This window comes from Canis lupus, chromosome 11 (assembly GCF_048164855.1).
Source record: "Canis lupus baileyi chromosome 11, mCanLup2.hap1, whole genome shotgun sequence".
Taxonomy (NCBI): Eukaryota; Metazoa; Chordata; class Mammalia; order Carnivora; family Canidae; genus Canis; species Canis lupus.
In genome coordinates this window covers 35,875,344-35,891,432 of record NC_132848.1, presented here as the reverse complement: position 1 = coordinate 35,891,432, position 16,089 = coordinate 35,875,344, and positions in this window count along the sequence as shown.

Below are 16,089 nucleotides of genomic sequence, written 5' to 3'. Positions count from 1 at the left end.
AGAGGATGGCAGAGGTCTTACCAGGCAGATCACCAAACTGATGCTGGTCAGGTGATTCCTGATTGACTGGGATCACTGGGATCAACTCCATCTCCCAGAGAGCTGAAGCTATAATGGAGTTTCTGCGGGTTTAGTATAAATGGCTCCATTTTGGGGCTGTTGTGATGTCTAACACTAGCACATAGTGAGTACTCAAAGAAATGCTAGCTATGGGGCACCAGCGTGGCTCCATCAGTTAAGTGTCCAACTCCTGATTTTGGTTCAGGTCACTATCTCGTGGGTCATGGGATCAGCCCCACAATGGGCTCCACACTCAGCAGGGAATCTGTTTGAGTTTCTCTCTCTCTCTCTCTCTCTCTTCCTCCCCTAAAATAGATAAATCTCTTTTTTTAAAATGTTTTTTATTTTATTTTATTTATGATAGTCACACAGAGAGAGAGAGAGAGAGGCAGAGACATAGGCAGAGGGAGAAGCAGGCTCCATGCACCGGGAGCCCGACGTGGGATTCGGTGCCGGGTCTCCAGGATCGCGCCCTGGGCCAAAGGCAGGCGCTAAACCACTCCGCCACCCAGGGATCCCCTAAAATAGATAAATCTTAAAACAAAACAAAACAAAAAAAAAAAAAAGAAAGAAAGAAAAGAAAAGAAAGAAAGGTTAGCTCTTGTCATTTTTGTGTTCTAAAATCCCAACAAGGGGGTCCCTGAGTGGCTCAGTGGTTTTAGCATTTGCCTTCGGCCCAGGGCGTGATCCTGGAGTCCGGGATCGATCTGCATCAGGCTCCCTGCATGGAGTCTGCTTCTCCCTGTGCTTGTGCCTCTGCCTCTCTCTCTCTCTCTTTGTGTGTGTCTCTCATGAATAAATAAATAAAATCTTAAAAAAAAATCTCAACAAGATATTGTTTCTTGAAGATGCTTCTTTAATATTTTCTTTAATATATGTCTATTACAGTGGAGTTGAAAGATTTTGGTTTGAAGCTCAGCATTGCCACTTTGTAAATGTGTAACATTGGCCAGAACACCCCCCTCCTGGGTTTCTGTTTTCCCAACCATAGCAGGGGATGCACAGGGGATGGGGAACTGGCTAATTTTTAATTATTCATTTAACAAATATTTTTGGGGGTACTGAATATTCATCTCCAAAATTTATGCGATGGCTTTAAACCTTTTCTATGTACCCAGGATCATCCCAGCTACTACTTTTTCAAGTGGAGTTATTTGTAAGGTTGTCCCACATCACATTTCCTCACACAGAAGAGCAGTGAATTTAATGATCCCGTGGTTTAGGGATCTCTTTGGGAAACTGGTGGATGCTGAGGGGTCTCTCCAGACACACGGGCCAGAGTTTGGGTATAACCTCAGGGGCTGGCTGACAATTTTGTGGCGCCTTCATGGGCTCTTTGGGCCCCTAAAAGCAAGTCACAGGCTGAGGAGTTGTACCACTAAGATTCCCTCTAACTGGAAATTCCAGGAATCAGCTGGGAAAAGAACATCGTGGCATCTACCTGTTTGAGGGTCAACTGGTGAAAACACCAATACTGGTAGGAGGGTCTCTATTAATCACTTGGGGGCTCCTGCTATAGGCAGAGAAATCAGGGAATGAAAATCTTTTGAAAATATGAAATAGGCACTAAGGTGGCCACTCGATGGGACGTGCACTGGGTGTTATACTATATGTTGGCAAATTGAATGTAAATAACATATTTTTAAAAATTAAAAAAAAATTAAATAGGTCCTCAAACTCTCTGATGGTCCCTCATCACACTGTGAAGTTCAAAGTCTTTCCCGTAGTATGCAAGGCTCTACCTTATCTGGCCCTGCCTCCCTAGAGCCCTGCTCCCCACTCACTTCATTCCAACAGTGTGGCCCTATTATCTGGCTTCAAGCACATGAAGCTGGTGTCTAGCCCTTCTGCTTGGAGTTCCCAGATCTTCTCATGGAGTCTTTTCTTGACATTCAGGTGTCAGGCCAGGACCACTGCCCTCTGAGCTCCTTTAGGAGCTCCCATCCACTCTCTATCATTTATATTTATTCTATTCTTAGTGTGTGTCACTGTCACAGTTCCCTCATTTCTTTATATGTTTATTGTTAATTCTGAACCCAAAGAATGGAATCCTATAAGAGTGGAAAGGATCTTGTCTGTCTTGTTTTCTGCTATATTCTCAAGTTGGAGCAGAGTACCGAGTGCATAGTTGGTGCTCAATAAAAAAGTTATCAATTAAAGTTAAAATTCACATGAATGAATAAATGAATAAATAAATAGGATAGTGGTAGACAGACCTGTCTCCTCTCCATTCTAATTTCATGCCATTAACAGAAGGTGGTTTGGGGAAAGAAGGATTTATATACTGAGAAACTCATTCAGCATAGCATCTGCTTGCTCCTCTTCCTCTGCCTCTCACCTTGTTTGTGCTCTCTCTCTCTCCCTCTCTCTTTTTTTTTTATTTTTTTTTAAATTTTTATTTATTTATGATAGTCACAGAGAGAGAAAGAGAGAGAGGCAGAGACATAGGCAGAGGGAGAAGCAGGCTCCATGCACCGGAAGCCCGATGTGGGATTCGATCCTGGGTCTCCAGGATCGCGCCCTGGGCCAAAGGCAGGCGCCAAACCGCTGCGCCACCCAGGGATCCCTCTCCCTCTCTCTAAAATAAAGAAATAAAATATTTTAAAACAAGTTTTGAAAATTTTTCTTTAAGATCAGAAACAAGACCTGACTAGATTTGTTTTGACCCCATCTCTTCAATATAATGTGAGAAAAGCAATTAGGTAAGAAATAGAAATAAAGGACATTCAAACTCAAAAGGAATAAGTAAAATTATCTCTGTTTGTAGATGGCATAATCTCATATGCAGAAAACTCTATAGATTACTCACACACATACAAACTGTTAGACTAATGAAGAACTCAGCAAAGTTGTAGGATAACAAGTCAACACCCCCAAATTAGTTTTTCTTTGCACAATGAACAATCTGAAGAGCGAATAAAGTAAATAATTCCATTTGCAATAACAATAAATGAATAAAATACACAGGAATAAACTTAACCAAGGAGGGGCAAGACTTTTACACCAATGACCACAAAACGTTGTTGAAATAAATTAAAGATGACCTAAATAAATGGAAAGACATCCCTTGCTCATGTGTAGAAGCCTTAATATTGTTAAGATGCCTATATTACTCAAATTTATAGAGTCCGTGCATTTGACTTTCAAAATCCTAATGACGTGTTGTGAAGAAATAGAAAACTTCTTCCTAAAATTCCCATGGAATCTCAAGGTAACCCAAAGAGCCAAAATAATCTTGAAAAAGAATAAAGTTAGAGATCTCACACTTCCTGATTTCAACTTACTACAAAATTAATCAAAACAATGTGGAATTGTCATAAAGACAGACATAAAACTCAGTAGAATAGGGAATCCCTGGGTGGCCCAGCAGTTTAGCGCCTGCCTTTGGCCCAGGGCGTGATCCTGGAGTTCCGGGATCAAGTCCCACGTCGGGCTCCTGGCATGGAGCCTGCTTCTCCCTCTGCCTGTGTCTCTGCCTCTCTCTCTCTCTCTCTCTCTCTCTCTCTGTGTGTGTGTCTATCATGAATAAATAAATAAAATCTTTAAAAAAAAAACAAAAACTCAGTAGAATAGAACAGAAAGCCCAGAAAGAGACTCTTACATACATGGTTAAATGATTTTTAACAAGGATGTCAAGACCGTTTAGTGGAGAAAGGAGAGTCTTTTCAACAAATGGACCCAGGACAACTGGATCTTCACATGGAGAACAATGAAGTTAGAAGTGCTTACCTCACTTTCTATATTGTGGTTGATCACATTCCTCATTCTTTGGTCTTTGTAAAGTCCTGGGGGGTACTCCTAAAGACTAGTTATGGATCTGAAGACTAGTCCTCTATCTGAACTGGGTTACATGACTGCCTTAGTTTGTGTTCTTTCCAAATCGCACTCTAAGACAAGAATTTGAATAAAAGTAGTTTACTTGGCAGGGGCACCTGGGTGGCTCAGTGGTTGAGCGTCTGCCTTTGGCTCAGGTTATGATCCCGGGGTTCTGGGATCGAGTCCCACATGGGGCTCCCTGTAGGAAGCCCACTATTCCCTCTGCCTGTGTCTCTGCCTCTCTCTCTCTCTCTTTCTCTCTCTCATGAATTAATAAATAAAGTCTTTGGAAAAAGAAAAAGTAGTTTACTTGGCAAGCACAAGGAACATTGGTGGGAGAATGGTCAAGTGCTTCGGGGAAGGAAAAGAAACTAGTAGAGAGTGTGGTATGGAACCAGCTACCTCAGTAGGCAACTGAAATTTAATTCCACAGAAAAATTCTGGGCAATGGTGTAAAACACACATCTCAGAATAATCCCACATGTGGTACAAGGGACTTGGGAGTGCTGTGAGAGTAGGAAGATGGTGTGATAATTTCCTGGTGTTTCTGGCCTGCTGCAATCACAGGCCAGTTAAAATGCCTTTAGTTGTTCCAAAAAGAGCCTTCAGGTCCCTATTTGCCTTTGCTAGGAACCCTGTCAGCCTGACTACAGAGCTGGGTTAGGGCAGTAGGTGGAGACACTGCTGGTGATGTGCTTTGGGGTGTTGGGGTTCAGAGCCAATGGCCAACAGACAATTCTTGAGGCATTTTTGGTGCAAAAAGGTGGTTTTATTAAGGCGCAAGGCAGGACCTGTGGGCAGAAAGAGCTGTTGCCCCTGGATTGTGAGGAGCAACTGAATACATAGTATGGAGTTGTGGGAGATAAAGGCAAGTGGAAGTTTCCAAAAGGACTTTCATATACTAAAGAAGACTCACAGGATCCTGAAGTCCTAGCTATGATCAAGCTAGGGTTGTTTTTCCCTTTAGCAAAGCATTAATGTTAAGACAGTTGGGAGTTTCCTGGAGAAATGTTATATCCTGCCTGCCTCAAGTATTTGTCAATGGGCTACAGGTTATAAGGAAATTTAATTTTATCTACATTTCCTTCTGCCTTTGTTCCCCGCATAAGTAGCAGCTGCTGTATTAACCATGCAATCCCTGCATTCAAAGCAGGCTAATCTGATTCGTATTCCAGCCTGACCATTATTATAGCTGTAAGATCTCTGCAAATTTTCACCTTTCTCAAGCCCAGCATTTAATCCTAAAAATTAACACCAGCCTTATGAGGTTGCTGGGAGCATTAAGAAAATGTGTGTCAAGAAAACCCTGGCACATAGCATGTGCTCAATACATTTTATATGCCTATAAAGTTCTGGGAGTAGTGAGACCAGGCCAACTGCCTTCTTAGTGAAATGTAGCTTTAGCAAAGCCAGATGCTTCATGGCTCTTTCTGCCCTCAGTCTGTGGTCTAGTCCAATAAGCAAATTCCAGTACAAGTCTTTTAGCTACTGGGTGTGTGACCCTCCTCCAAATGGACATAAGGAAACCAGAGCGACGTTACAGGTTTCCAAGGGAACTGTTTCTCTCAGTATACTAGAAAGACTCCCATATTCTCTTTACAATTTGTGGCCATGCGTCATTCCATGCCTAAACAATGAAATCTGCCTGGACAATAGTTCTTTTATGGAAAGAAGAATGCTGTCCAAGAGAAAATCTTCATTGTTTGCAAAACCTCTGCAAGGAACCAGATATAAATTGTTGATTTACCTGTGCGCCTATTTTTCAAATGGAAAAAGAAACATCTTTTTAAAAATTGATGTCATACTAAAGATACTGACATTATACAGGTTTATCTTGATTCTTTTTTACTATATTATTGACATACTGTGAAAAGTCCTATTGCATTTAAAAATATTTTTAAATTTAAAAAATGAGGACAGTAAATAGCTGTGTTTGGATTATTCAAGACTATTAGGATAGTCTTGCATGGCTCAGTGACTGAGCATCTGCCTTTGGCTCAGGTCTTGAGCCGGGGTCCTGGGATCAAGTCCTGCATCAGGCTCCCCAAAGGGACCGTACTTCTCCCTCTGCCTGTGTCTCTGCCTCTCTCCGTGTCTCTCATGAATAGATAAACAAAAGCTTTAAAAAAAAAAAAAAAAACAGACTATTGGGATAAGAGCTTGTGGTACTTTTTTGTTTTCTTAAAGATTTTATTTATGAATCTTAAAGATTCATGAGAGAGAGAGAGAGGCAGAGCCACAGGCAGAGGAAGAAGCAGGCTCCTTGTAGGGAGGCTGATGCAGGACTTGATCCCAGGACCCGGGATCACGCCCTGAGGCAAAGGCAGCCGCTCAACCACTGAGCCACCCAGATGTCCTGTGGGATGAGAATTTGATTAGCATTCTATAGCCAATGTCCCAACTGACACTACTGAAAACCCACTTTGCAAGAGCACAAGCTAAAAGAAACAAATTATTCAATAAAAATAGACAGTTATTGAGTTTTTAAAAGGCTGTCCTTTTCTAGCAATTAATGTCGAGAAAGGCTTTGCAGTATCTCAAGCAGACTCCCTGATGAGCACAGAGCCCAATGGGGGCTCAATCTCATGACCCTGAGATGGTGATCTGAGCTAAAATCAAGAATGGGACATTTAACCAACTAAGCCACTCAGGCACTCCTCTTCTGGGTGTTTCTCAGCAATGGACCAAGATTTGCTTTCTGGTTTGAGGTAAGAGCAGTTGGTGCCACAAACAGCAAATGTCACTGGTTCACTTTCCACAGTCTCTTCCTAGCCTGTGCTCATGTGGCCCAATTACAGCAAAGAACATCTTGGAAAGTTACTAGTTCAAAATGGGTCTTGATGTAGGAAAGGATGTTAGGGTTCAAAGCTAATGGTCAAGAAAGAATTCTTGAGACGTCTTTGGTGCAAAAAGGTGATTTTATTGAAGCACAGGGACAGAATCATGGAGAGAAAGAGCTGTGATGGAGTTGTGAAGCGTGGCTGATTATATGTCTTCAAGTTGGGAGGCAGTTAGGTATAGCGTAAGTCTCCAAGGAATTTTGGAAGCAAGGTTTCCAGGACCTTGAGGGGGTAGCTATTGTTAGGAAGGGGTCATTTACTACTGTCTAATAAAAACCTATTTACGAGAGCCTCCAGATGGATATTGGTGAACCATATGCTCGGGGGTGATTGCCAACATGTACCTTGGAGGGATAGCAATAAAGGAAGTTTCTAAAGGAATTTTTATATGTCAAAGTAGACTTATGGGATCCTGGGGGTCAGGTTAGGATTGCCTTTTGATTTTAGCAAGATATTTTTAATATTTTTTTTTAATTAAAGTTCGATTTGCCAACATCTAGTATAACACCCAGTGCTCATTCCATCAAGTGCCCCCCTCAGTATTAACATCAAGGCAGCTGAGTCCCTAGAGGAAGGTCACTCTGCCTGTTTGAAGGACTTGTCAATGGGCTGTAGATGGTAAGGAAATTTAATAATTTTTCTTCCGCTTTTGTTTCCCACATCAGGTCTCCTTTCAGTATTCTTTAGTATTACCATATGTTAATAGTAGACTGATTTCTTTCGAGCCTTGTAAAGAGCTGTTGGTTTTGTTTTGTTTACATGATAAATTTTAACTTTTCTTAATTTCGGCCTGTTTACTTAGTCACCTGATTACTTGTACTAGCTATTATGCATGATACCCAAAATTGTACATCCCATTCTATTTAGGGAGACCAGAAACCCAAAATATAATGCTCTTCACTTACAAACCCATTTAAGCCCTAAGTTGGGACTGAGATTTCTTACTTTTGTACTTGGCAGAGCTTTGATTTTTTTTCAGTCTCTATCCATTTGGTTCCAGAGTTCATGCATTTTCTTTTATATCACACACCTCTCCAGCTGAGTACAAAACTAAAAAAAAAAAAAGAAAGAAAGAAAGAAAGAAAAAGAAAAAAGAAAAAAGAAAAAAAAAAAGAAGAAAAAAGATCTTTATCTTTTTTGATAAGCATACGATTAGTGTTGATGATGCATCAGGACTAAGAAATAGGAAATTCATAACAAACAGGCAACAGTAATGATCTCTACAGTGCTTGAAATTGATTAGGAATTATTTTCATAATCTTAATTTTTTTATTTATTTCCTTTTTTCTCTAGTGATTTGGCATTTATTTCCTTTACCTTTTCTAGTCATTTTGGCATTCCCAAAAAACACACATTCCTTATTCATTGTATTTACTTTCATTACCATCATTGAAACACCTTGTTCCTATTTCCTCAACAAATAGCTAGAATTTGAGTAAAATCAAGACATAAATAGGCCTCTGTGGGCTGATGCGGGAGTCCTATCCCTTAGAAATTGTTTTTTTATGAGAAAACATGTTCCAAGTCTAAAAAACCAAAACCAAACCAAAACAAAACAAAACAAAAACAAATCAGAACACAATTATTTTGTACATTGGACATGGCTGATTTGTACCAGGTTAAGAGAATGGATTGGATGTAAGATTGGCCAAATTCAAATCCTGGTTCTGCTTCTGGCTAGCTGTGTCATTTTAAGCAAGTTTCTTTATAACTCTGAACCTCCATTTCCTCTTCTTTTACGTGGGAGAAATACGAGTTACCAACTGTAGAGGGCTGCTATGAGATATGAATGATATAATGTGTGCAAAGCACCTAGTAAAAACTCAACAAACACTAGCTATTACGAACGTGTTCCTAATGTCACCTCTAGACCCTAGACTACACAAGTTGAAACTAGAAAGATCAGGGCTCAGGTCAACATCCCTTCTAGAATGATGCCCAGTGGTTTATTACAGACAGGTTTGCACTAGTATGACCCTGGAAAATCTATTGTCCATGCTATTGGACAATAGCATTTCTCCTGGAAAATGTCACAATCTTTTGTGTCTCTGTTTTTTCTTCTTTAGGATAGATGTAAGTAATAATAAAACCTGCCTTTTTCCCCCTCCAGCTTTATTGAGCTATAATTGACACATAACATTGTATAAGTTTGAGGAATACATTGTAATTATTTGATATATGTATATATTGAAAAATGATTGTCACTATAAAGTTAGTTAACACATCCATCACCTCACATAATTACGACTTTTTAAGTGGTAATAACATTTAAGATCTATTCTCTTAGCAGCTTTCAAGCATAAAATATAGCATTGTTAACCATAGTCACCATGCTGCACATTAGATCCCCAGAACTTATTCATCTTATGGTTGAAAGTTTGTAGCCTTTCACCAGCCTCTTCCTATTTGCTCCACCCCCAGTCCCTGGCAATCACCATTCTGCTATTTCTTTAAGTTCAAAACCTGCCTCATTTTAACTCACAGGACTACTGAGAAAATAAAGAGAGAATCTTTGCTCAAGGTCTTTGAACTGAACAATGCCACACATAAGGTGTCATGAATCTCAGGCTTGTGCAATTTTACATATATACTCATTCTTCTGAGTGAGTGAGAGGACAAGGACAAACGAGAGAGGGTGCTACAGCCACTGGCTATGGATTTACTCTGAAATGACTGGGTTCCTTACATTTCCTCACTTACCCACAAGCTTCAGTTGCATTGAAGAACTTTGGAGACAGATTGATTCAAGGTCTAGTCCCAGCTCTGCCACTTACCAGCTATGTCACCTTAAGTAAGTCACTTAATTGCGCATGGACAATAGCAGTATTTCCCTTATAGGGCCATGGTGAGGATGAAATGAGATGTTGTACACACACACTTAGCACAGGCTCAGTGCTCAAAACATTAGAGATGGTGATGGTGATGATCATGGTGGTGGCGATGATGATGGTGATAATGGTAATGGTGATGTTAGTGATGATGGTGGTGACGATGATGGTGGTGGTGATGGTAGTGATGATGGCAATGATGATGGTAATGGTGATAACAGTGATGACAGTGATGATGGTGATGGTGGTGATGGTGATGATGGTGGTGATTTTGCTAATGTACTGCTTAGAATTGTCTGCCCTTAAATATCTCAGCTGTTCATTGTGTTTTCCAAGTTGCTGCTGCTACTGCAGCCATAGGGGCTTAAAATATGACCTGAGCTCTCCAAAGATACTCTCTTCTCTATTTGCTAATATAATCTTTTTCAAACTTTTGCTCAACTAAATTACACTGATGGTTCCATATCTTTTTTTTTTTTTTATGATAGTCACACACAGAGAGAGAGAGAGGCAGAGACACAGGCAGAGGGAGAAGCAGGCTCCATGCACTGGGAGCCCGACGTGGGATTCGATCCCAGGTCTCCAGGATCGCGCCCTGGGCCAAAGGCAGGCGCCAAACCGCTGCGCCACCCAGGGATCCCCATATCTAACTCTTATTTTACAAGCCTCATAATTCTTAAAACAGAGAGAAAGGGAAAGAGGTGATGTCAGACAGTATCTTTCTACATTTTCCCTTTTCATTTAATGTATTAAGTTTTCTGCTTTTTTTTTTTTAAAGGAATGTTGATGCTGGTGGAGTATGCAGATTGTCATTTTAATGGATCCTCATAGCATATGACAAGATTTGACAAAGTTTTCAAAAATGATTAAGTCTGTCAAAATTCCATTCTGTACTTTGTCAAGACCTATCATCATAGACTACAGGTGTAAGGACTTGTCAGATAAAAGCGTTGTCACAGCAGAACTTAGTCAGTGCTCCTCAGGCCCCTGTGCCACCTTTAACCTGAGTAGCTACAATTTTCTATCCTGGAATTGCAGGTAAGTTTTCATTTGAAAAGAGGTTCCACAGCTAAAATGTTTGCACTTTATATACATGCATGTCTTCCCTTAGGTTCATACAAGGTATGTATTTACAAACAGGAAAAAATTCTAAGTAGCCAGGTAGGGTGGGTCCGAAATGTCATGGAGGAGTGATGAAAAGCATAAGGGGAAAAGTGACATAAAATAAAGACAGACGACAGGGCACATTTGAGTAAGGGAGTACAGTTTTAAACATTTTGTTGTTGTTGTTGAGGTAGTTTAACATACCCAAGAGATATGAGTTCAACCATCAGCTAGCTCCTTGAGGACAGGAACTGGGTTTGAACATCATTAGGAACTGACCTGGCAGACATCAGGTATGGCTGAACCCAGAAGCTCTAAGACTGTTTAGTTACTGGTCTCCTTCTTTCTATCTCTAGGTTCTGCTTTCCTCTGACTTCAGGTTCAGGCAGGATTTTGCCAACAGCAGTGGTGCCTGCCTCTGTGATGGTCCTTAGCTAGTGATCCTGGAGGTACAGGATTAAGGGGTAGAAAAATACTCTTCCTGATATTATTAGGAACAGTTCTTGGCTTGACTCTCATTAGCCTGACTTGAGTCATGTGCCCATCTCACAGCCAATCACTGTGGTTAGCGGGACAAAGTACTCTCATTAGACATGCCTGGGTCACATGCTCACTCTTGAAGCTAGGGTGAGAAAGTGAATCCTTTTCGGTGGACATGAACTTGAGTGGAAAGAAGGGGTGTTATCCCAAAGGAAAATCAAGATGTTATTCTCAAGGGGGGGGAAACAATTGGTATATATTATCCCCCTGAGGCTACCCTCTCCTTTCTCCTCTGGTTCCCTCTGAAAATTCCCAAAAGGGAATAAAGAATCTGTCAAAAACACCAGCTTTGGGATAAGACTTTCTGTGTTGAAATTCTGTTACTGCCACTTATTCACCTGGTGAATCCTAGGACAAATGACCGAATCACTTTGTGCTTCAATGTTCTCTTTTCTAACATAAAGATAATAATAGCATTTGTTTCATTCATTGCTGGGAAGATTCAACGAGATAAGCCAAAGCAACACTTGGATGCTTGGATCTAGTAAGAATATAATCAGTGTTATATTTCGTAGAAGCTCTGTTAACGATCATCTATTTAATCTATCCATATGATTAAACTCCATTCTTCATGCTCTCTTAAAACATACAGATAGACACCCACAATGTGTCTACGGAATGCTGAGTGTCCAGACACTTCTGTTTTTACCTTCTGAGTTACAAGTGGCCCAAAACCCGTTTATTTCAGTTGTGCTTGTTGTAAGTACATATTAATTATTACTAAACCAATGTCATATAATTGTGAAAGAGTTATTTCTGTGAAACCTCTTTTGGATGCTTTGTAGATATTTTGTAAAGATTTAGTTAAAGATGGATCGCTAACAAGAATTGCTACAAAATATGATATGAGCACAGCTAATGTAAAAGATTGGGGAAAATAGTAAAGCTCTAGAAGGACTCTGCCTACAAAATGGTTTATGAGTGTGGTTTATTCAAGAAACAGGATACAGAACTCTAATCACAGACTCAAGTAAAAGTCTGGCTGTAGTGCATCAATTGATTGGTGATTGAATATACAACTATACGTTTTAAATTTTAAATTTTTTAAAAATTTATGATAGTCACACAGAGAGAGAGAGAGAGAAAGAGAGAGAGAGGCAGAGGGAGAAGCAGGCTCCATGCACCGGGAGCCCGACATGGGATTCGATCCCAGGTCTACCAGGATCGCGCCCTGGGCCAAAGGCGGGCGCCAAACCGCTGCGCCACCCAGGGATCCCCGTTTTAAATTTTAAATGCAAATCATGCCTAAGGTGTTCATGGATTTTTTTTATGAATCCATGCTCTAGCTAGTTTTATAGAGTAACTACACAATAACCAGTCTCAATAATTGCTTTAGTAGATAGGAGATAGCATCTTCTGATTATTATAACCTTCCCATACTTAAATGATCTATTCTCATCGCCATTACTTTTTAATATCCTACTTACCTCTCAGCCATTTACAATCCAGCATCTATAACCATCACTCTTCTGAAACTTGTATCTATAAAATTGCCAACCTCAATTCTCTATTTGCCCTTAAAAAAAAGATTTTATATATTTATTCATGAGAGACACAGAGAGGGGCCGAGACACAGGCAGAGGGAGAAGCAGGTCCCTGCGGGGAGCCCAATGAGGGACTCGATCTGAGGACCCCAGGATCACGCCCTGAGCCAAAGGCAGATGCTCAACTGCTGAGCCACCCAGGCGTCCCTCTATTTGTCCTTTAAACGCGGAGGTTTCTTAGAATTCTGCCCCTCCTGAAATATTCAGACTGCAGGGCCTACTTCCAAATGCCTCACGGAGCTGAAAGAACTAGGAGTCCGGGGGCCCACTTTCCAGTGTATCTACTGACCACTCACCTGATACAGGAACTGGGTCCTTGACCGTGGATGCCTTTGTGGGCACGAGTACCCTCACGGGCCCCTGCACGGCCTCCACTGGGCCTGGTCCGGCCTTACCTCACGTGCTCTCTCACTGCTGCTGCAGTAGGTGAGCTGTGGCGTGGGGTCGGGAGCAGAGGAACCTCCTCAGCCACCTGCTGGGATGAGCCCTGAACACCCTGGTGTTGGGCCTGTGTCTCCCCTGCCCTCTGGAGAATTCCTCCAAACTCCCTCACTGCCTTTCCCTGTCAGGTGGATTCGCTTGGAACAATCTCAGTGTCCTGGAGAGGTTTGTAGGAAAAATTGTCACAGACTTTAAGATGAAGCCAAAGATTACTTAGTGTCTTCAATGAAACACAACGTGTTATCTAGTTCGTTTCTTTTTTTTCAGGATTATTGGATACTATGGGCGCTTTGTGCCTTTCATTTTCCTTGAGGGATTTTTATGACTCTGTAATTTGTCAACCACTGATAGTAGTGTATGCAAGTCTCTCTCTTCTAGAACAATGGTTCGTTCCCTTCTCTTCACCAGGAGAAGCCAGTGTTGGATTTGACAATTCACTTTCATTCTCAGGACTGATCTATGCAAGTGTGGTACTTCGGGGTTTTTTTTTTTTTTTTTTTTTTTTTTTTTTATTTCAGAGAGAGAGAGAGAGAGAGAGAGAGACAGGGGAGCACAAGTGAGGTGAGGGGCAGAGGAAGAAGCAGACTCCCCGCTGAACAGGGAGCCTGATCCCAGGACCCCAGGATCATGACCTGAGCTGAAGGCAGGCTGAGCCTTAACTGGCTGAGCCCCCCAGGGGCCCCTCAGTGTGGTACTTTGAATTCTTTTGAACATATTGCAACCTCTTCTGGCTTCCTCATTAATTAATGAGTTAAATAAAACTTTTGACAAGCATTCATTTTATGTTTAAGTGGGAGTCACGATTATTACCTTCTCTAAGAAAGTATTCTTTAGCAGCTTCTAATATTTTTGATGCTCCAACAAATAGCCTTTGTCAGACCAGAAGTCCTGTTACGACCTCTCCCAGGACAATAGGTACTAACCTTCCTCCCATTTCCCGCACCAAGAGAAGCCACCTACGTAATTCTTCCCAGAACCGAGAAGCGCTGTACCAAGATGATTTGCTGTTTCCATTTTTAAAAGGATCTGGCAACTCATAAAGGGCAACTTCTCTCCCTCAAGTTCCTACTAACCAGGCACCTCCGTGTAGAAGTTCACAGACTCATTTTTCGCATTCTGCATAAACCTGTTAGTTTGTATCCTTGGATCACCCAACCTCACTGTCCATTCTCTGGCTCTCTTAGACTGAAGACAGGTCTCTTGCATCTTTATAGTCTCCACAGTGCCTCAAATGGTGCCTTGCATAGAGTGGTGCCCAGAAAATGTTTGCTGAATTTACTTCATGTTGTGGGGTGAAGACAAAACAGCAGCCAGGTAGAGAGCAAGGGTCTTAACATATAATATTAGGCTGCTGGAATTTTATAATTAAAAGGAACCATAACCATCTTCTAGTGGATAGGATGAGAGGAAAAATAAAATGGGAGAGGTAGCAGTGGATCAGCAGCCATTTCTGCTGTCCCTTCATAATGCCAAGGTCACTGGCTCCCTTGCCGCTCCGAGGGACCAACACGTCCCCACACTCCTACAGGATCTTAGTGTACTTGGATCAAGAATGGGCCTTTATGCAAACAAGGCTGAAACTTCGTATCATTTCGAATCTGGGACATACCAAATGAACAAAAGCAGAGTAATTACCAGCCAAATAATAACCTGGCACTTGCTGTGTAGGAATTCTAGATAAAGAGAAAAAGTGTTCTGTAATACTTTGAGATTCCTTTTTAGCCAGCACTCAGTGATCCCAGAAGAGACTAAAAATACCACCAAAACTTCTTTTCATGAAACTAACCCGCCATGTCATCCATTTAATGGAGAACACATGGCTTTGGCCATTCTTCTGAAACTTATTTTGATTACAGAAAAATCTAAAAACAGTGCTGTACATGGGCATAGGAATGAGATGCTGGTTCTTTTATACAATTGTAAATAAAATAATACAGAATAAGTGAGTCAGTCCCATTCATTGGGGAGTGTCAAATTTAAAATCACAGACCTTCAGAACTACGGAGCTGGGATTACCTCAGATTTTCTGATTTAACACCAATGAAAAATACAATGTTTGTATTTTGTGAACATGTTCCAGCATCCACAGAGAAGAATCTAACTCCTCAGGAAATAAACTTTCCATCATTAATTGACCACTGTCCATGTCCTTCAGCCAAAGGAACTTGTTCAGACCCCAGAAACACACCTACAGTTGAACAGAATGGGCTATTGCTCCTTGCAGACACACACCGTTGGAAACCATGTGGCATCTCACTAAGAGGGTGTTAGAAAAAACTTACAGAATTTGAGCATTGGTTGGGTAATCTGGGGGAGGATCTAATGAAGCAAGGCCCCACTCTAGACCGGGTACCATCAGAAAGCAAGGGCAATACCAAGACAGGGCATCTCAGTAAATCTTACCTCCAGGGAGAGCAGACTAGACTCAGGGAAGAGCTATCATGGTAAAGTAGTGGCCATCCATGTTAGCAGAGGCGGGGGGGGGAGGTCTGGTATTTTGTGGGCTGCACAGAAACCTTGTTTTGGCTCACTTTATCATAGTCTCGGAGGCACCTTATCTCTGTCATTGTGCTGGGAGATTGTGTTCAATAGAACCACGTGGCCTGCTCGAGGCTCTGGATGCTAAAGATCTGAGCCTGGGTGCTAAAGGCTGCTTTCTCCACACTATGTGCGAAGCACTTCCCACAGATTATTTCCTTGAATTCCCTTAATTCTATGAGGCAGATATTCTGAGTCCCATTTCACAAGTGAGAAAATAGGGGTGTGAAGAAATTAGCATTAGCAGCAAGTAAATGGCAGGCAGAGTGAGGATGACAGAACCTGACTCTAAAACCCACACACTATGAACATACCACATGTGTGACGCTTGGATGCCTGAGAAATGGGGGAGAACCGGGGGCACCGGATAGTGTGTTT